At 59.2% G+C, this 21,825-nt stretch overlaps 1 protein-coding gene across 1 annotated transcript in view; it reads left to right on the forward strand.

Moving 5' to 3' along the window:
- The first annotated feature begins 3,400 nt into the window (after nucleotides 1-3,400).
- Nucleotides 3,401-21,825, forward strand: part of LOC117641496 (serine proteinase stubble) — a 33,062-nt gene continuing 14,637 nt past the window's right edge. Inside the window, exon 1 of the mRNA XM_034378871.1 lies at nucleotides 3,401-3,788. The gene's annotated coding sequence lies outside the window, so the exon portion shown is untranslated. The remainder of the gene's footprint in view (nucleotides 3,789-21,825) is intronic.

Genomic DNA, 21,825 nt, shown 5'->3' on the forward strand with positions numbered 1-21,825 from the left:
CCCGCGCTATCCTGGCGAGACTGTGGGGTATTGAGTGATTCGGAGCACAACATTTCGTTTGTGGTGTCAGCGATCGAAACCGAAATATGGGGAGTGGTTTTACCCCGGTAAAGTACCCCACCCCCACAGTGATTTTGCCAGAGGGGTGGACCTGCCATCACCCTATACCGACTGCTGGCTGCCGGTCGGACGGTGTAGGTTCGGATGCTCGGGCACTTGTCGCGAAATGTTTGCATTAAACCGAATTTACTGGCTCTTCTGAAGCGACTTTAACGACGGGCCGGGCGCGGGGCGGGGCGAGGACGGCCCGCATTCCCCCGGCGTACTGAGGACTTCCTTTGAGGCGGTTTATCCGAAATAAGAGGTTCGAGGGAGAGAGCTTTCCTCGTCGCCGCGTTCCGTGTTGTCGTTTTTCCGCGCTCGTTGGACACGTACGCGATAACTCGACCCGGCCGTCCCGTTCGGCCCCTGAGAGCGGCGCGGCTTCGGCGCGGCTTCGGCGAGCCGCCTTGCGGCCCGTATTGCACATTTTCGCATTTCTCAACTTTCCTCCGCCTCACTTTTTGCGCCGCCGCCGCCGAGAGGCACTCGTAATAACGAAAGCGCGCGCGTTCCTTAATTTTTGGATCGCGGAGCGGGCGAGGGAAGCCGCGGCGGTCGTGAATTTCCGACCAGATTTGGGCGGCGCGTCCGTCCGCGGCATTCCGTCCGCGCGGGCCGCGCCCGTAAAAAAATGAGTCATTTATGAAGGGAGACGGTGACGCTGCCGCCGCGTGGCCGCGAACGCACCCCGGGGGAAAGTGGTGCGTCCGAACGCGGCCTGCCGTCGGCCTGCCGCGCGCTCTCTCGCTCGCGCTCATCTAGATGGCGGTGACAAGGACACGCTGCAGCGCGCGCCGCCTGCAGCAGTCCCTGCAGGAGAAGCCTGATTAGAGTTATTGTAGTCTGCACCAGCCCATCTGATGGCGGGCCGGCCGGGCCGGGGCGGGGCGGGGCGCTCGGGTAAGACCACTTTCGATGCCACAGTGGACTCCGCGGTCTGTACCGGCTCTGGGCTGCAGTCGTGCACACAGGCGGACGGCCGGGCAGCCCAGCCGCGCCGAGGGCGGCCGAGGGCGGCCGGGGGCAGGGGCCCGCTTTTCGAAGGTCCTAGCAGTGTAGTGCTTATTGTAGTGTCCGCGCATCTGCCTTGTGCTTTGTGGCTGCCGCGCTGCGGCGCTCACAGTGCAGGTGCGGTCGCAGGGACAGCTGCAGGTGGCGCAGGTGCTACCGGCCGCACGGCGCCGCACGCCGCCGCACGGTGGTCCGTACAAGCCCCGTGTAATTTGTCTCGGCGAAAACGGCAACGAGATAAGCGATATACCTTCTTTGTGCCGTTCCGACCCGTCCTATCGCTCTCCACCGACTATCTGCTTCGTCTTCTTTTTCCCGCACCCCTCTTCTTCCCTCTTGCATTCCTCCTTTCCCTCCTTCTTCTTCTTCTTCTCTTTCTCTCTCCCGCCCCTTCGTCCGCCGCCTGCGGAAGGCAGGATAGGCAGCGCCACGAGGCACGCGCGTGCTGCGGGCCGGCCTTGCACCTATTGGTGGTGCCCCCGTGAGTGCGAGAGGGACAGAGCGATGAAAACGACTCTCGGAATCAGTGTGGTGTGCTGCTCGAGAGGCCCGAGGCAGGCGCTGGTCTTGTTTCGCGTTCGCACTCATCTCTCGGCCCGGCCAGCGCGGCTCCGAGGCTCCGAGGCTTCGCGGCTCGCAACGGGATCGACACGCTCATGTCGCTCAGCGTCTCCGGGCGTCGCCGCGGCGTCGCGACGCGTCTTGTTCGGCCCATTGCAGTGCCAGGCTGGCTGGCTGGCTGGCTGGCCGGCGGCGCCACGCACTGGCAGGCAGGCAGGCAGTACCACACGTCCGGACGGATGGACGGCAGCGCGGCGCGGCGGAGTGAGGGGCTAATGGATGGACGTGCCGGCTCTGCCCTGGCGCTGCCGGGCCTGCTTACTTTTCTCTGCTCCGCTTCGGGATCTCGGAAGACTCGGCCGGGGGCTCGGCACACTCGGAAGGAGGCGCAAGGGCCCTTTTGCAAAACGACCGCGCGTTTGCCTTCCCCGGACAACTCGTGTTGTTGTTGTTGTTTGCTGAAACTGCCGCGGGGCGGCGTGAGTGTCGCACAGCGCGCGCTGTGTCGGGGTGACCCGTTCGTCGCTCCTTTTCGATAGTATCGACTCGCACATCGACATATCGATAGCTGTTTATGACGGCCGTTGTGGTCCCGTTGGGACAACGCCTGCCGCTCCAAATCGTGCCGACACTTGTTTTTATTTGCGCGCCGCCGCCGCCGGTCGAAAACGCTTGAGCGGTCGAAACGTCGGAACGTCGGAACCGGCGGCGGTCGAAAGTACAAGGCGTCGCGCTGCGCGCTGCGCGTCCTCCGGAGCGACGCGGGTATCATTTCATGCCCCGCGCCGCCCCGCGCGGCTCGCAGACATTTTCAAAGGCCAGGCAATCCTTTTCCCTTGAATTTATCCTTTCTCTAGGAGCGTTCTGCCGCTGCAGCCCATACTGCGCGCTTTTTTGTCTCTTCGGCTCGTAAAATGAAGCCGAAGTGATAATAATAGGGTCACGGCGCGTTGACGTCGCGCGGGGCTCCCTTTACTTTTTACGACGCCGAGCCGGCGGGGCTGGCAGTCCAGGCGGGGCAGGCAGGGCTGGCAGCAGCTAAGCCGATTTTCATCCCGCAGAGTAAATACAAGCCAACGGCTAATGCGGCTAATGTTGCGGCGATGATGAGTGATGGATGCACTCCAAGTTTCCGCGCGCCCTTCGCCTGCAGTGGAAAGCAACCACGCGCCGCGCGGTCACCATCCGGCCGAAAACCATAAGGAGCACCGTGGGGTTGACGTCGATGATTAGCGGCTGTTTTGGTTGGTGAGGGTAACCATTGGGGCTGCAGTGACCATGTAGCTGCCTCCGATGGTGATTATAACCATAGGGTTGAATGCAGCCGCGTGGTTGACTTTCATTATGATCATCAATAGTTTGGTTGCAGCCGCGATCATGCCGTTGACATTTAAGAGGGTGACCATTGGTTGCGCGTCACGTCGATAACGACAACGGTCCCAGTGGTCAAATGGCTGAAGACGATGGCGACAACCATTATGGTGGTTGCAGCGGACGAAAACAACCACGGCGACTCCTACCGGTGTGTGGTTGATAATGACAACTGCGGTGGTTGCAGCGGCCGTTTGGTTGCTAATGACAACCGCCGCGTCAACCGGCGTCCCGTGCGGCTGCTGCGCGCTGCGCCGTCAAGAGAGGGGTGCCTCCGGGGCCCCCCTCTCTCCGGCGGGTCCGCGCCGGGCCGGGGGCCGCGCCGGGCCGGGCGTGCAGTTGCCGGAGAGTCGCGCTCGCAGACGGACCAGCCGAGACGGTGCCGCACGCCGTGCCGGAACACGCACTTGTTGTACGTGCGCGCGACCGCCGCGACCGCCGCGGTGCTGGCAGTGCAGATGTGTGCCATAATCCGGTGGTAGTGCGTCCAAGTGAATGTTGTTGCTCGGAGGGCCGCCGAAGGGGCTGCCGACAGGGCCACCGCCGGCGCAACATTGAGTGACACTGTGTGCGCGTGCTGGTGTGTGTGAGTGTGCGTGTGTGAGTGTGTGTGTGTGTGTGCCATGGGCTGGTGACAGACAGTGGATGCCGGAGGATACCCGCTTGGATAATGCCGAGGTGACTGAGGATACCAGCAGACGAGATGCTGCCGCGGGACCCTCACTACCACCCTATCTGATCAGGTGAGTGCGCAATGCGGTGCTCTGGCCCAGAGGCGTGCCGAGGCGTGCCTAAGGCGTGCTAAGGCGTGCTAAGGCGTGCCTCGCTGAATCCGGCAGCGCGGTGGCAATGTCTTGCGGGCCTTGCGGGCGCGAGGGCGCCAAAGGCGGTTCCCACCGCGGATGTCGCTCGTTGCCGCGCCAGTTATTGTTCGGGACGAGCTTTTAAAAGGCCGCGGCTTTCAGAATCACTCATTAGACGAAGGGAAAACGGGCCGAGGGATGTCCACACCGTGCCGCCGTCCCCGGCCGTCCGCTGGGCCGCTGGGATGTGGATCTGGGGCATTGGAATGGCACAGGAAGTTAGCAAGCGGCACGTCCGATTGCCCTCCAAACACTCAACGTCCCCGCGCTAGCGCGGCCGGCGCGGCCAGCGGCTTGATCCAAGCCGATAAAGGGCTTGCCGGCCTAAGGCAGCAGAAGGCCTCGCGCCGAGTGCGTCCCTCGGCCCCTCTTCCTCGTCGCTCGCTCTGGCTGCGTGCAGCAAGGCCTCTCCGAATTGGTGGAAGCTCTCGGATGAGACGAAGAAGAAACGGTCCGAAGCTGAAGCAGCGGAGGAAAAGAAACTCTGAACGCCGCCCTTCATTCAAGCTCTTGATGAGAAGGGGTCCGAGTGACATTCCGTGTTATTAATAAGGCTCGTATTTTAGAGCGCCGGGATTGGTCGGTCTTTGTGTCGCCGTGAGTGATCCGGACTCAATAGGACGACCGCGGCTTGTCGGCGCGGGGCAGGGCGGGGCGGCTCACAGCCGCAGGCCGCAGTGCTCAACAGAACCTCAAATTCAGATTAGAGCCGCTCTGACATCTCTCCAAAGCCCCCATGTCCTTAGTGAACGAAGCACAAGAATTTTCTCCTTAGAAACAAAAATAATTTGTCAAAACTGTCCCGGACAAGACACCTGGAAAAATGGTAAATTATTTTAAATTGTAGCAGACACTGACCTTCTAAGCTAACAATTCCAAAAATTGAAAAAAAAATGCCATTATGTATCCAAAGTGTCAATTTTAAACAACCTTGCGGATTCTAAATCATACCGGAACATACTACATGTTGTCATTGTACCATCGCCGCTGGCCTGGATAGATAGGCGCTCTCCCAATATGAATGCAAATGAGAGTGGCCTGTAAATGAGACGTTCATTATCTTTACGACCCGTGTCGTTCCTCACCGTGAACAGCTCGCGCTAGTTTCTTGAACAAATAATGACCCTCCCAATTAAACATCCATTTTGGTTCGGCGTGCATTGGCGGGGCTTGCCCGCTCTGCTCCGCTTTGCGCGGCATTGTCCGCCTTGTTGGTCGGACGGACGAGTGTGTGGCATTTCTCTTTGACTAAATACGCTTCGAGGAAAAGCGCGCCTCGCCTCGGGCCGGATGAAGGACGGGCCGCTGTGTGCGGCGTGGCGGCGTGGCGGCGCGCGCAGCCTCGAAGCGGAAGTGCTGTACTTAGAAGTACGTAACCTAGAGCTCCAAATAAGTCCTTGCAGAATTCATTCGGAGTGATTGTCCCATTAGAAATTATTTTTACTGGTTTCTTCATGGTGGCCGGCCAGTACGGAATTTCACCATCACAATTTTTTTTTAGCAGACGCTTGAACAAAGTAGGTAACCTAGTGCGCACAGCCTGCCAAATACGTCCACACAGAATTCATTCAGAATAATTTGTCCCTATTAGGAATCATTTTTACTGGTTCTTCATGGCGGCCGGTCTGATGGACTCTTGCCGTCACAAATTTTCAGCAGGCGCGTTTACAAAGTACGTAGACCCCTTTGGTGTGGCACTTAAACGAGCGACATTTTTCGCTGTGCGCCGCGCCGCGACACCGGCACTTACCTTGTTGCTGCGTCACTAAGAGCATTTGCGCCACGACTTAAAGCGGCGGATATTTTTCAGCGAGTCGAACGAAACGAAGCCCTTTTTCTTTCTGGCTTTTGCATACGCCTCAAAAACACGGCGCCTAATTGCAATGGGTCCGATTGAGCGTCTAGCCTTGCCCAGCCCGGCCGTAACAATGGCAGAAAAAAAAGATAACTGTATATAACGCCTGTTAGACGCACTGTAGCTGTAAATGAGAACAACGAAGTTGTGATGAATGTACATGTTGCCTAATTGCCACGGCTGCAGCGCGCTGACCGGCGAACAACGGCCCCCAGTGCCGCGGGTGCCCCGGCCGGGCACCGCGCGTTGACTTTTCAAGAGAGGTGGCAGCCAAAGTAGTGTCAAAAGAAGCAGCGGACTTAACGTCAAGGGTAACAGCAGGAGCAGCAGCAGTAAAAGTAATAGCACGAGAAGGAGGAGAAGTAGGAGAAGAAGCAGCAGTGGTCTCTGAAGCGGATCGCCACCGTTAGGTGCTGTATGAGGCACCACGGGCAGCGTCAGCGGGAACGTCAGACGCAGAGCGCAGAGTTAGTGCGAGAGAGAAGGGGCGCGCGCGCGCGCGTGTGTGTGTATGTGTGTCCGTACGCAACTAGAGCCGCAATGCACAGTGATACCTGCCGCTAGCGGTGCGTCGCGGTGCGTTTTAGGGGCCGTCAAACAACTAGCTTGGCCCATGCGAGCCCCGCTGCCCAGAGCCCTGACCAACAGGAAGAAAAAGAGTGCAGTGTGCGTGATGCGGTGCATTTTTCGGGCGCATCCCCCGCCAGCGAGCCGGCCAGGCCCCAGCCAGGCCCCCGCGTCCCACGGGCCGTCTGTTGCGTTTGTCATTTCACACCGCATCACGCTGCATTCTCCACGCCCGGCGAGCCTCCCTCTCGCGACGCAGCGCGACGCGGCGCGACCCCGTTGCTTTGTGGTTCTTTATTAACCGACGTGTCGCCTAATTGGCCAGTGTGGTGCCGAGGGCCCCGCCGTGGACTCGCCGTGGGCCCCGCCGGGGGTACTGCCGCCTGGGTACTCCGGTGGGTACACTGCATTGAGCCCGAAGGAGGCCAGAGGCGCGGCGGCTGGGCTCCGCGCTGGCCCCCGCCACTGGTCTCAGCACCTTCAGTTCCGTCCTGTACTGCCCAATACAGTTACCTGGACTTTTTTCCAGGCCAACTGGGATTTTTCAGTGTGACAAACGCGCTGCTGCGTTCAGCTTTTGAAAAATAGACTTGCGCTCTTGGAGTAGTGTAAACTGGTGTCCACCTCGACAGCACTGCCCCGTTCCGGCGTGCCGTCGACCTAACCACCCTGCGGCTGCCCCAGGGCCTGGGGCCCAGGCTGCCTTAGGCTGCTTCAGGCCGCGTCGAGGCGGCGCGTTTTTGCTCGCTTGCCTGGCTTCATTGATTGTTGCGTGCATTTATACCTCCCCGCTGAGCGGTCTATTTAGCAGCAGGTATTGACTTGTGATGCCCGAGGTGGTAAACGCCGGGATCCATTCATTCCAGTAACCTCATAACGATACCCTGTGACTGACTCGCATATACATGCACACACACACACACACACACACACACACACACACCACACACACACACACACACACACACACACACACACACACACACACACACTTGAATGATGCTTGTTACTTCTCACGCCATGCTACTTAAAGCCCCCTGTTGCACGCTCTTCCATCCACCGCGAGAATAGTGATTACAAAGGAATCTTGCACTTACTCGTCTGTCTTTCTCGCTCTCTTTTTAGCTGAGCTGCTCCTCTTTTACAATGTGATTGTGTTATCGGCCGCCTCGCAGGTGGAACAGTTCTGCGCAACGAGCAGGGTCTGTCCTGGAGCCTGGGACTCTTCCTCTTTTCTTTTCGGCTACACTACAAACCTAACTGTCTACTAAGTACACACTTACAAATGCGTGCTTGCAAGTACACACTTACAAACGCATGCTTGGCCAAGTACACACTTACAAATGCATGCTTGCAAGTACACACTTACAAACGCATGCTTGACGCATGGAGTTATACGGCGTCAAGCATGCGTTTGTAAGTGTGTACTTGCAAGCATGCATTTGTAAGTGTGTACTTGGCCAAGCATGCGTTTGTAAGTGTGTACTTGCAAGCACGCATTTGTAAGTGTGTACTTAGTAGACAGTTAGGTTTGTAGTGTAGTGTCGACTCAAAGCCCTCGGAAGGAACACGCTCTCTCTCTCTCTCTCTCTCTCTCTCTCTCTCTCTCTCTCTCTCTCTCTCTCTCTCTCTCTCTCTCTCTCTCTCTCTCTCTCTCTCTCTGACGAAGAAATAATGTTATCCGAGAAAGACAAGGGAAACGACCGTTTGACGTGTTTACGTTGCCGCGGCAGTATCGATTTCACGGCACTGCAGGGGAAGGCAGGGACGGATTTGTCCCTTTGCTGACAAATTGCATCCCCAGCCGGACGCGCGACGCGACGCTAGCGACGCGAGCCAGAAGCCTCTTACGGCGACCCATAAATCAATTACAGTGAAAGTGCCATACCGTCCTTCCAATGAAACGGACTGAACGATGTCGCGCAGCTCGACATTTCTCTCTCTGTGTGTGTAGTGTGTGTGTCTGTGTGTGCGCGCGCTCTTCGACTTTTGCTGGCCGACTTGTCGACAGGAGCATCGCCAGCAGTGCAGCCAATGTCACTCTCATTTCGGCGAGTTTCAGCAATGAAAGTAGTCGTCGCGGATTTATTTTTATTCTTTCCGTGCGAAACGTTTATTGCCGGCTACCCCGGTGGCGGTATGAACGTCGGCAGGGAAAGAGAGAGAGGGGGGGGGGAGGGGAAAGAAGAAGAAGAGAATGCAGACAAAGCGATTAGCAGCCACGTTTGTCGAGCTGTTGCTGCGCCGCCGGTAAGAGGGCCACAGCCTGCCGCAGTCGGCCGGCCCGGCCCGGCCAGCGAACGTTCGAACAAGCGAGACAGACAGACGCAGCACTCGGCGCACACGCGCAGCGCAGCGCGGTGTCAGGCCGTGCACTTATTGCGGCAGCGGTTTCTATTTTTCCCGGCGATCCGCCTCGCCTCGCCTCGCCCGGAGCTCTCCACGACTGGCGCGCCAAATTCAAGCGGAGCCGCATAATTCCTGCTGACGTCATGGCGCCCGTTTCGCACTGCACCGCCTGCGACGAGTGAAAGCACACTGTGTGGACCAGTTGCCGTTGGCCGGAGGGCCGAAGCCAGGCCGAAGCCTGCTGGAGCCTGAGGCTGGCCAGTAGAGGCCTGCGGCGGGCGGGTATTCAATACCCGTGAAGCCTATAACTTCGTTGGTTGCTGTCAAAAACATTCCAGATTTCGCATGAACATAGTTTTATGATTGGATCAGCGCCTCTCAAACTTCTGTGCGTTTCGGTCCATTTACTTCAAAGTTATAGGCTTTACGGGTATTGGATACCCGCCCGCCGCAGGCCTCTACTGGCCAGGCTGACCGACCCACTGGACAAATGACACGTAACCCTGCTTACACGCCGGCGTGCATGCGGTGTGCATGCGGCGCGCGGTGCCGAGCCGGTCCGGAGATTTACTAGTGGCGGAACCCATTTTTCGCGAGGCGCCGCGCGGCAGCAGCCCGGCGTCGGCCGGCCGGTGTCCGCGGACGGACGGCCCGAGCTGGCAGGCAGCCCGCGGACAATGCGACCATGCATCAGCGTCAGTCTGGACAAACATCGTCCTCCGACTGAATTACCTCGATCGTCTGATGGAAAATTAAGGACAGGTTAGGCCCCTTTTGCGCTGCCGCCCCTTTTTTTTTCAGGTTATGTTGACTTCCTTTAGCGGCGGTGCATTGTGCCCCTAACCAGCAGCGGGACGTTTATTCCTCTGTGTTTTGTGTGTCATCGTTACAATAATATACGACTCTGAGGAAACCGCGCGACGCCGTGGCCGTGGGTGCGTTAAGGGCCTGCACTGCTTCGTTATTCTTCCCGCCACTTTTCCAAGAACTTTTCACGGTGCGTCCGGCGGGCAGGCGGCTTTCCGTTTCCGAGGCGGGAAAAGTGCTAGTTTTGTGACTCACGAGCGGCAGGCCGTGCCTTGCCCGGAGGCCTCCCTTACGGATTCCGCCGCCTGGGTCGCGGCAAGCTGCGGCAAGCTGCGGCAAGCAAGCAGGGAATTTCTGCTCTTTAATTGCTGACAAATCAACCTAAGTATGCCAGCCGCTCCAGTTTATCGGTTTTTTTTCTTCCTCCGCCGCTTCGCGCTCTCATTAGATGATCTCGAGATTATAGCACAAGAATGGAATGTTACCCGATACACTAGCGCCGCCGCGGCCGGCCGTGCCTTTGTGTCGCACCCAGCCTTTTTACATCTATTTGTAAAAAACGGAAAAACGGCCGCCTTTTTCCTCAGGCCTTCCCCTCCCCGGGCTGCAACTTCCAGCGGCATTCCGTCCTCCTCCTACTTTCATCCGTTCGCGGCTCAGCGGCGCATCATCGTTGTCACACCTGCAGCCCGTGCAGCCACTGCAGCCACCGGAATGCACACTTGTCGTTTCACACCTTTTTTATCCGCCATTCCCCGGTCACTCTGTGTGTGTGTGTGTGTGTGTGTGTGTGTGTGTGTGTGTGTGTGTTTTTTTTTTTCCCGCGGGGCTCGTCGTCCTGGGGGGCGTGGTGGGTCGCGCGGGGGCGTGGCGCCGAAATGTGTTCACCGCGGATCGTATTACCACGGCGTGGCGGGAGGGGGAGGGGAGGGGGAGGGGCATTCCGCAAGGCACGGCCAGGCACGGCGCGCCGGGCCGGTGAGCGTCGCCGATCGAAGCCCAGCTCGGCCGGTGATGTTGTAATTCATTAAAGGCCTTATTGCTCGCAGGGATTAACCCCCCGTGATTAACGCATCCCATCGCGCTGCGTCGCGCTGCGTGTGGGAGGCGCGGCGCGGGTGGACCTCCTCGCGGCCACGCGGCCCCGCCTTCGTCGAGCGATCTGAAAGCCTTGCGAAAGAAAACCAGACAAGTTTTCCAGCTTCAAATTTTATTCTTACGCTACTGCCAAGTTCACTGGTGCAAGAAAAATTTGAAATTTTAAAAATAGTGGCCCTGATGACCCTGGTGCACACAGGGCGCAGCCTGCAGCAGTCTGCAGTACGCGGCTCTGCCCGACATAGGTTGGATCTCGGCGCGCCATTTTTTATTTTTTTTTGACAGACGAAAACGAAGTGAAAAATGTGTCGCCCGTCACGCACCTCTCTAATTCTCGCATCCTCGGTGTGGCGTGAGAGTCATTCTGCGGCTCTCGCTTTCACTTGATTCGCGCGCACACACACATTCATACACCCACGCGGCAGTCTCTATAAATCTTCATAAAAATGACGAGCCCGTTTTGGCGGCGCAGGTCTCGGACAGCGACTGCTTTCTTGCAGTGCCGTGGCGTCGGCCGAGCCCCTTCGAACGCCGCCGTCCCCCTTTTAGGCATGGGCGATGATAATTACTGCTACACATTATGCTACGCATCCTAAAATTATTTCGGGTTGTGAAACAGACCTCGCAGGTGGAATAAAAAAAAGCGCGTATCTCTGCGGAGAGACTGTGTGGCGTTGAACCTGGGTCATGCTTTCTGCAAAGCGGAGCTCCATGTCCACGGATCATGCCGGCTGACGAGTCGGCAGCCTCCCCCATCCAAGTTCGCGGCGGAGAGATACCATCTGCCGGCCAAGTGTCGGGGCGCGGAGCCCTTGGCGGAGCCCGCGGAATCTCTGGAAGCAGTGCGTTGCGCTGCTGCTCTTCGCCTCGACGGTTCAAGCGACCTCTCTCGGGCCATTTCGCCATAAGCTGCGCGATCACGTTTTTTTTTGTGACAGCCAACATGTCAGTCCCAAGCGGTCCCGAAAAACAGTCAAGTTCATACAACCATAAAGTTAGTTGCCCTAACTAATATTTTCGTTACAGTAACTATATCACTGTTAAAAAAAATATGAAAATTCAGACTGATTTCGTCTTACTTGGTGGTCTGAATCGTAAATTCATAAAATGGTACGAATATTAAGACTAACGGTCTGAAAAGTGTGACCTGTTGTCTGAAATTTGAATTCAGACTAGCAAGTCTGAATATTTAAAGCGATGGCTATCAAGTTTTGTACATTGTCGTCAGAAAACTAAATTCATACTTGTGAAGTCGGAAAACTGGTGAAAAAACGCCGTCCACTTTCTACAGTTTTCGGCTTTCTCAAAAACTTTATCAATGCTACTGTTGTATTTCAAATAATATTTACGTTTAGTGTCGTAAGAGCAAACAGAATGTTTCAGAGCTCCGAAATGGATACTTATTGCTCTATCCGCTAGGTGGCGCTAGTGTCGCATGGCTGATCTTCTGGAGCTAAAATTGCTACTTAAAGGCGAAAGTGGGTGAATACTTTGTTACAAACTTATATTAAGTGATTGTCTGAAAGGGCATGAGCTCACCAAAGCAAGATTGATGTTAATAAGTGCCATATAAGCTAAATAACAGAGAATACAATTTCACTCTCGCGCATGGCCACGGGTCGACGAGTGGTTGGGCTAAGGCCGCTCTCCCTCGGACTTCAGCAGTCACCTTTAGCATCTCCAATGCCTTTGCAAGGAGGTGCCTGCTACGGTTTACCCGATTTTTGGATCGAGACGATTTGCTGAGCGTCCATGATAGACTGATGGCACAAGTTAGCCGATTTGTGATCCACTCTACAGAGAGGTAATTTTCGTGCGGCTGTTCATGCTCTTCGGACAACTTAGGCTGATTAAATAGACCGACTGGTATCATTTTTCATACAACATATTGATCTGAAAATTCAGACCAACGTCGTCTGAAAATTTAAGACTTCGAAGTATGAAAGTTTTGGTATGAAAATTCAGACTGAATGTAAGTAAATCGACTTCTTACAAAAAATTATGAATTTTCAGTAATTTTTTTTAACAGTGTAGGATGCTTCTTTGGGGCCTCTGGCAACTTATCCGTTTTCTTTTTCTTTTCCGTGGGTTCGCCGGAGACCCGTCAGCCGCCTCTATCGGACCGTAACGCCATAGGCAAATGCGTTAGTATTTCCCTTGGAAAGCCGCGCGCTTCAACTTGTGACAGGCAGGCGTCGTGGGGACGCTTGTGGCGGTCGGAGGTGCGATGTGACACCGCCACGCAGCCCCTCCAGGCCCCGCGGCCCCGCGGCCCCGCGGCTCTCCTCCCGTGTCGGAATCGCTTCATTCCTATGCATTCCTTCGTGACCCAACCGATCAGTGGCCGCTAGCTGCCTCTCGCTGCGCCCCTCCCCTCCGCCGGCCGGATCCGAACAGTGCTTTCGTCACTCCGTCCTTCTCGCACTCGTGGGCCTCTCCGCGGCGTGCGAGAGAGACAGAGCCACGAAGCCCCGGTCCGAATCTGCTCGCCGCACTGCGCACATCTCGCTTTGCTTTTGCTGCGGCGCGCGGCAGTCCCCCCGCGGCCCCCAGTCCATCCACAGCCTTGCATTTAATTTTTCGGCACTTCTCCCCTTCTCTCTCTCTCTCTCTCTCTCTCTCTCTCTCTCTCTCTCTCTCTCTCTCTCTCTCTCTCTCTCTCTCTCTCTCTCTCTCTCTCTCTCTCTCTCTCTCTCCCCCTCTTGTGGCTCTGATGTCGTCGTGACTGCGGCAAAGTGTTGTAAGGAATGAATGTGCTGCTTCCAATTACTGTCACCACAAAAAAGTGTATTTCTATTACAAGGAAAACCGCTAGTTGAAAAAAAGTAAAATGTAGGCATTCCGCAGCGAAGGAATTAACCTCGCAGATGCACTTTCTTCTAGCCCTTCTTAGGGCCCTTTTAAGAAAAAACAGCTCTTTAAAAAAAAACCATTTCACCCTCTTATTGAAAATTAATTTGCTATCGTTTCCTCCGTGCGGCCTAACTTTTCAGGTGGGGGTCCTCTTCCCAGCCGCGTCTGTCTGTCTGTCTGTCTGTCTGTCTGTCTGTCTCTCTCTCTCTCTCTCTCTCTCTCTGTCTCTCTCCCTCCTGAGGCGAAAGAGGAAGCTGGACGCGCCACATCGGTGCAGTGGTCCAGAAAGGAGCGTGCCCGGAGGGCCGTACCTGCATCACCCAGACACCGCTACTGACGTACGTAGTACGGACTGGCAGGCGGGTGTGCTCAACTTTCTTCACTGTGTGTGTGTGTGCACTTAGTGCCCCATTTTCTCGCAATTACTCCTTTTTTCCCTAAAGAAATTCATAAAGGTCAAAGCGTTTATGTTTTTTTTTTTTGTTTTTTGTTTTTTGGTCGAAAAGTGAGTCAGTGTGTGGGCCCCGCACAGACACCATGGGAAGTGTTGAAGTGCCTTTTGAACGGTTCGGACTGCAGAGGCTATCAGCGCGCGCGGGAAAGAGCGATGTTATCTCTCGCAAGCGCAGAGGGCTTTCTTTATTTCATTTTTGTTTTGAGGACTTACTCACAGACAGGCACGCGGACATGAGTCGGCTCCCGAACAACGAGGTGGCAACGCGATCCTGGCGAAGCGGCCGGGGCGGCCGAGGCGGCCGGGGCACTAGACCGATTCCGAGAGTCGTTTTCGTCGCCCCGTCTCTGTCGCTCCTGCCCGGGACGCCCCGCGAGTGCGAGAGAGACAGGGCGACGGCAGGCTCTCAGGAAGGCCGGCCGGTCGCAGCCATTTGTATGGAAATGCAGGCGATGATGACGGCCCGCAGGACGGCCCGGCCGACGGCCCGAAGCGCGCCCGGGGAACGGGAAGACTTCATAAATATATTGGGGAGGCCAGGCCGATGCGGCGGCGCGGGATTTGGAAATCGATCATTTTGTAGGAAACTGAAAAAGGGCTTCTTTATAACGTGTCGTCGCGACGCCGCGGCCCGCTAGCGTTGGGCCCCAGCGAGGCGGCTGTCTCTGCACGGATTGAGCACTGAGCCGCGGACGGGATGCCGGCCGGGCCCTTGGCCGGGCCCCGCACTCAAAGGAAACAAGGACGGAATTAGGGAGAAGACCAAAAGAGACGGGTTCGCAGCGTCGCCGTCTTTTTGCGGACGACGTGTCTCCTCGAGCAAATTGCATTAACCCGATACCGGGAAGCACACATGAGGAAACGTAAAAAAGATACCGGCTACACGCAGAAAACCGTTGCTACGGTTCCCGGCGGCGTCGCGCATAAAAAAAAGAGCCCGCGTGTTAAACGGAAAACGACGGAATTAAACGGTCATTTCCGCTTCGGTTATCAGTGACATGTCGACGTCTGGGCCGCCGTCTGGGCCGCCGAGACACTGCAGGAGACCGCTCGGCACGTGACGTCCAACTGGGGCTCTCTTTTTCACTTTTTTTTCTAATCCATTTTCAGTCGTTCCAGCGACGCTCTCTGCCGAGAATGAATCGTTATTTCCAATCTCCATGCAAGGCTTGGCGCTGCCATTGGCGCTGCCTCGCGCTTCGGCCGCTGAGAGTGCAACTTTGTTGCCGGCCGCCCTGACCTCGCCTTGACGTGAGCCCTGCCGAGTCACCGCGCTGGCCGAGTCGTTTTCGTCGCTCTTTCTCTCTCGCACTCACGGGGCGTCCCGCACGCGTGCGACAGAGACAGAGCGCGACTCTCGGGACGCCGGGCGCGCTGTCGCACGCGCGTCTCACGCACGCTGCCCCGGAGGCGGGAGGCGCGGCGCGGCGTCGCCCGTAGGTGGTCTGACACACATAGAAATGCCACAGGAGGCTGGAAAATTATTCAGGCGAGAGTAAATACTGGAAGAGTAAGGACCGGTGGAGCGGCGGTGCCTTGTAGGTCACGTGGGTAAGGACTGGTATGTGCCTGCAGTGCCCGCCGCGTCGCGCCGCGTGCAGTGCCGGTCAGGGAGGACGTGTCCGCGGCCTTCAGGGTCCTCGGGAAGCTTTCCAAGGCTGGCGCTTTTCAAGGCGGGCTTTCCAAGGCTGGCGCTTTTCAAGGCGGGCTTTCCAAGGCTGGCGCTTTTCAAGGCGGGCTTTCCAAGGCTGGGGCCGAGTCATTCGGCGTTCCGGGCCACGTTCCCAGCTGTCGGCGGACCTCCAGAAACTTTCCGCGCGCGCGCTTTCATAAGCGACCCCGAAGTGAATTATTGACATGCTTTACACGAACTTCCTGCGCCCGTTTGTGGGGTTTCCTCGGGCCGCCGGCTTTTGAATGAAAAATGCAGCCGGCTTATGTGGAACGCTGCTGCTGTTGTTGTTGTTGTTGGCCGGGCCGGGCGCGTTGCATGTTTGGCGATGCAGCTCTGGTTTTTCGGCTGTCGATCCGGCGGCCGATTTATCGCTATCGCCTTCGGCGGGGGCAGTTTGTTCTGCCCCAGAATGCACATTAGGAAAACTAACAGGCCGCTGTTTTCTCCTCATTCTTCTTCTTCTTCTTCTTCTTCTTCTTCTTCTTCTTCTTCTTCTTCTTCTTCTTCTTCTTCTTCTTCTTCTTCTTCTTCTTCTTCTCTCCTTCTCCTTCTTCTTCTTCTTCTTCGTGTCCCCCTGCATGACGCCTGCAGGACGCAGGGTAGGCCGCGCCGCCGCACCGCGTTGTTCGGCGGGCTGGCCTAGGCCGCGTCTTGCAGGCGTCCTTGCCGCCCGGCAGGTTGGCAGCGCCGCGGCACAGCGCTGCGTGGCGGGCTGGCCTGCCTGCGTCTTGCAGGCGTCCTTGCCGCCCGGCAGGTTGGCAGCGCCGCGGCACAGCGCTGCGTGGCGGGCTGGCCTGCCCTGCGTCTTGCAGGCGTCCTTGCCGCCCGGCAGGTTGGCAGCGCCGCGGCACAGCGCTGCGTGGCGGGCTGGCCTGCCCTGCGTCTTGCAGGCGTCCTTGCCGCCCGGCAGGTTGGCAGCGCCGCGGCACAGCGCTGCGTGGCGGGCTGGCCTGCCCTGCGTCTTGCAGGCGTCCTTGCCGCCCGGCAGGTTGGCAGCGCCGCGGCACAGCGCTGCGTGGCGGGCTGGCCTGCCCTGCGTCTTGCAGGCGTCCTTGCCGCCCGGCAGGTTGGCAGCGCCGCGGCACAGCGCTGCGTGGCGGGCTGGCCTGCCCTGCGTCTTGCAGGCGTCCTTGCCGCCCGGCAGGTTGGCAGCGCCGCGGCACAGCGCTGCGTGGCGGGCTGGCCTGCCCTGCGTCTTGCAGGCGTCCTTGCCGCCCGGCAGGTTGGCAGCGCCGCGGCACAGCGCTGCGTGGCGGGCTGGCCTGCCCTGCGTCTTGCAGGCGTCCTTGCCGCCCGGCAGGTTGGCAGCGCCGCGGCACAGCGCTGCGTGGCGGGCTGGCCTGCCCTGCGTCTTGCAGGCGTCCTTGCCGCCCGGCAGGTTGGCAGCGCCGCGGCACAGCGCTGCGTGGCGGGCTGGCCTGCCCTGCGTCTTGCAGGCGTCCTTGCCGCCCGGCAGGTTGGCAGCGCCGCGGCACAGCGCTGCGTGGCGGGCTGGCCTGCCCTGCGTCTTGCAGGCGTCCTTGCCGCCCGGCAGGTTGGCAGCGCCGCGGCACAGCGCTGCGTGGCGGGCTGGCCTGCCCTGCGTCCTGCAGGCGTCCAGAGCCCCGACAACCGCGCGTCTAGGCCCCCCGCTGTCGCGCTGTGTCGCGCTGTGTCGCGCGCTGCGTGCAGTGAGCCGAGCCGGGCGGACTCGAAGCCGACTTGACCGCCGGCCACCGCGACGCCCCGCCGCGACGCGACCGCTTCTGATTGGCCGCCGCTTGAAATTCCCGCCACCGACGTCGATATAAAGATAGAGCCGCACGCGGTGATGATCCTGCCCCGGCCGCCGCGTCGCCGCGTCGTTGCATCGCCTGGCGGTGCCTGGCGGCGATTAGCACCTGTCTGCCCGGAGATTGTTGCGCGCCTTTTCCCCCGTTTATCATTTCAGTCGGTTTCACTTTCACTGCGAGATGTATCGGCGCACGCGCGGCACAGGCTGCGCGCCGCTCTTCCCGCGTTGCGCCTCAAAATCAGTTGACAGCTTATTTTTGCGCGGCGAGGCCCCCTCCCCCTTCCTCTTCGTGATGCAACGAGCGGAAAGTGCATCCACCCGGCGTGGCGGCGCGGCGTGGCGCGTGCGGTACAGTTAGGCCCCTTGAGCGTGGAAAACGCCATGCACGTCCTGTTAGTTTGCCAGAGATGCGCCGCGTTGCATTTTTTTTTCTCCTTTAAACCCATTTGATGTTTTCTTTCTCCTCTGTCTTTCGTCTTTGTCTTTATTTTTTCATCACGACGTCCGTACGGGCGTACGGGAGATTTCGAACGACCGTAATGCTTTTGTTGGCGGGGCAACTTGGGGGCTCTGTTCGCCTTCTCCCCGTGCTGCCGCGCTCCGCAGCAACAATTTGCACTATTCCAGGAGGAAGAGCCCTTCCGTTCCATAAACCGCCAGAGTATACACAATGCGAGTCGTCCGCCGTACAAAAAGAAAATGGCGCGAGGCAATTTTGAAAACGGCGCCTCCGCCGCCGAAAAAAGTTGCGTGTGTACGCGTGCGGGGCTCGCCAGCCTGCGGCCCGCTGCCGGACAGCGCGCGGCCCGTGACCCGACAGGCGTGCAGCCCGACGGCCCGGCGGCCCGACCGACGAGCGTGCAGCTGCGAGGCACTGCAAGGCACTGCGCAGCTGCCGTAGTCGCCGGGCGTGGAGCGGCCTATTGTTGTGCCTGGCGGGGCGGGGCGGGGCGGGGCGGGGCGGGGTGGGGCGGGGTGGGGCGGGGCGGCCCGCCGAGGCACGCCGCAACGAGACAGCTCGGATTGGCGTCGGCCCCATTAGAAATTAAAATTTTCTGCAATGAAGGGTGAAATTTCTCGCGCGAGGCGCGCAACGCCGGCGGCTCGGCTGTCAGGCCGGCGGGCACACTGCAAGCGGCGCAGCGGCGCGCAGCCGTATCGGCCGACTTTGATGCATCGCGCCTCTTCGCGCGTCGCCTGCCTCGTCCTCGTCGCTGTCGGCGTCGTCGTCCTCCTCCTCTTCGTCTTCGTTCTCCTCGTCCTCGTCGTTCTCCTTCTCATGCTCCTCGTCGTCCTCGTCCAGCCCCTCTCTGTCCTCTTCGTCTTCCTCCCCGGCGTGCTGGCTGTCGTGTGTCGCGTGCGCTGCCGGCCGCGTTGCATCACGCCCGTGCTTCTGCCCGTGCCGCCGACACTGTACTTCTGGTGGAAGCGTTATGTCAGTGCCATGTTTTGTCATCTGCCCTGTGTGTTAAATTCGGCGGTTTTCGCCTGTCTGTGTGTGTTTGTGTGTGTGTGTATGTAGTGCCTCTGTGTGTGTGTGCGCCTGCCTGCGTGCGTGCATGGGCGCGTGTCTTTCCCCCCCCCCCTCTCTATTTCTCGTTTCATTTTAGTTCACATTGTGGCCTTTTCCCTGGCAGGGTAGGCAGGTTTCCGCCCCGCCGGCCGGCCTGGCCGTTTTGTGTTATCTGGCCGTCGCATGTGGAGTTCGTCCAATTAAGCCCAAGGTGTGGATCCTAGTCCCCAGTCACAGTGGGCTGGGTCAACCTCCCCCTCCCCTCCTCCCTCCTCCTCCCCCTCCCCCTCCCTCCTCCTCCTCCTCCTCCTCCTCCTCCTCCTCCTCCTCCTCCTCCTCCTCCTCCTCCTCCTCCTCCTCCTCCTCCTCCTCCTCCTCCTCCTCCTCCTCCTCGTGGTGGTGGTGCCTGTCGTTGCACCGGGCGCGCGGCGCTCAAACAAACTATTAGCGTCCTTGGCGTGCCGCGGCGTGCCGTCTCCGCGCGATAAGTGAATCGCCGTGCCCGGCGTGCCCGGCCTGGCCGGCCGCTGAGGCCGCCGAGCCGCCGAGGCGATGTGACGATGGCCGATAGGCAAACCCGATAGGCGAGCCGATAGGCGGCCAGTGTGCACACCTCGTTAATTAGGCCCGACCGGGGCACCGTGCCGGGGCACCGTGCACGAGCTGGGCCGCTAGGGCAGTCCGCTACCGCCGCCACCGCCGCCACGGGGCCAAGGGCCGACCCGCAGAGGGTTCAGTAGGGCGAAGGACACGGCCAGTCGGCGAGCCATTTCGAGCGACGAAAAAAAGAGGGGAAAAGTGCCGAAGGGTGTGCCATAGCGGCCGCCGTTGCTTTTAATTCCTTTCTAATGCATACATGAGCCAATGGAGTACGTCTGATAATGCAGGCGTGACTTTCACTTGATGACTGTGGCCAGACGTGTGTGTGTGTGTGTGTGTGTGTGTGTGTGGTGTCTTCCCTTTTCACTCCCCTGACGCTCCGACGACATGTCGCAGCTTCGCAGCCTCGAAAGTGCAATCCGCAGAAAGCGTCCGCGCGACGTCTCCGCGCGATCGGGGCCGCCGCGGGGGCTGCCCGGCCAGGCCCGGCCGCACGGCTGCACGCGCGGCGATGGTGGCGGCCCGGGTTCGCGTCCCGCCGTCGGCCTCGCCGGCTGGACGCGCCGCCTGGGCGAGAATCTCTTTTCGGTCGGCGTCCCGTGTCTCATTATAATGCGAGGCCCGAACGGCTGTCAGGAGCGCCGTTTCCTAATTTCGCCCTTGTCGTCCTTTCGCACGCCCCACCTCGTGCAAGCCGCCCCGCCCCGCCCCGCCCCGCCCCACCCCGCCTTCTCGGAACGCCGTAATTAAGAATTAGCCGTTGCCGTCCTTCCAGGCTTTTCAGAGGCGCGGCCGCCTTGATTCCGTGCACTTGTGTCACACACGGCCGGCCGGGCAGCGGGCTGGAGCCGAGCCGGACGGGCAGACGGGGCTGGCAGCGACGGCCGGACGGGCAGACGGGGCTGGCAGCCGACGGCCGGACGGGCAGACGGGGCTGGCAGCCGACGGCCGGACGGGCAGACGGGGCTGGCAGCCGACGGCCGGACGGGCAGACGGGGCTGGCAGCCGACGGCCGGACGGGCAGACGGGGCTGGCGGCGGACGAGCGGGCCGCGAAATTCGACGCCGCGGCGCACGAGCTGCGTCTGCCGCGCCGCGTTGGCCGCGTCGCGTCGCACGCCAATGTGAATGCGTCCGGTCGCAATGTGGATGCGAATCTGAAGGCGAAAGCGTCGCGCCGTGTCTGCACTGTAAGTGCACTGCAGCAGCGCCACCGGGAGGCCGACAGGCCGACAGGCAGGCAGGCACAGCGCGGCGGGGCACCGGTCAGCCAGCCGGCCAGCCAGCCGGCCAGCCAGACGCCCCCGGCCACATTGTAAAGCGAGAAGGCAGTGAGTGAGAATATCGTCTATATGCCGCTCTGTAAAAGGACACACCAACAAAACCAGCACACAAGCCGCAGGAATGGAATGGGCACCACGGGCTGCCACGGCCGCCGTGGCACAGGCACCACACACGTCGCTCCGTGCGTCCGCCGCCAGGCCGGCCAACCACCGGCCAGCCACCGGCCAGCCACCGGTCAGCCCCGCGCTCATCTGTTTCTGTGCCCGCCTATGTCTCACTCGTCTCACTACTCGTCTCTCTCGCTGTCTCACTCACACACTCGCACTGTCTCACTCGTCGTCTCACTACTCGTCTCACTCACACTCACACACTCGCACCGTCTCACTCGTCTATCTCGCCGTCTCACTCGGCCGACGCGCTGCTTTCCTTTTCACGTTCAGATTGACATTCATGCCGCGTCCGGATTCACATCCAGAGGGCCAAATTATGTGTCGCGGCTGCAGGGCAGTGCGGGGCAGTGCGGGGCACTGCAGGGCCGGCCTGCCGCGGCGGACGGCGCCACACTGCCCGGAACCGGACGCCGCGGCCTTTGGTCACTATTTTTTCAAATTATTAAAATTTATTGGAATTGACAGAAACGAATGAAACGCAAAGCTCTGATGCGAGGACCTTCCAGCCTACTCCAGCCACATGGACCGCGCGGAGGTCGTTGCCGACTGTGGGTGCAGCGCGCAGCCCGGTGCAGCACGGTGCAAGACGATTCGCGCTCCTCCGCCATTCCCTCGGGTTTCTTCTTTTTTTTTCATTCATTTGTTTTGCAGTGCAGGGCCTGGTTGCCCCCGCCTTGCCCGCCTTGCCGCACACATGGGTAATTACACTGTGTCAACATTTTTCGTAATGGAGGCCAATGGCGGCGCAACGAGTCGAGGCTTGGCAGCGGCAATGCAGCGCTGGCTCTCTGTCATAAGAAGGCTGTAATGGCGAGGGCCAATCGGGTTTGCACACCCGAGTCGTTTTCGTCGCTCCGTCTCCTTCGCACCCGAGGGACGTGCCGTGCAGGTGCGAGAGAGACGGAGTCGGTGCAGCCTG

The sequence above is a fragment of the Thrips palmi genome, unplaced genomic scaffold (assembly GCF_012932325.1).
Source record: "Thrips palmi isolate BJ-2018 unplaced genomic scaffold, TpBJ-2018v1 HiC_scaffold_15, whole genome shotgun sequence".
Lineage (NCBI taxonomy): Eukaryota > Metazoa > Arthropoda > Insecta > Thysanoptera > Thripidae > Thrips > Thrips palmi.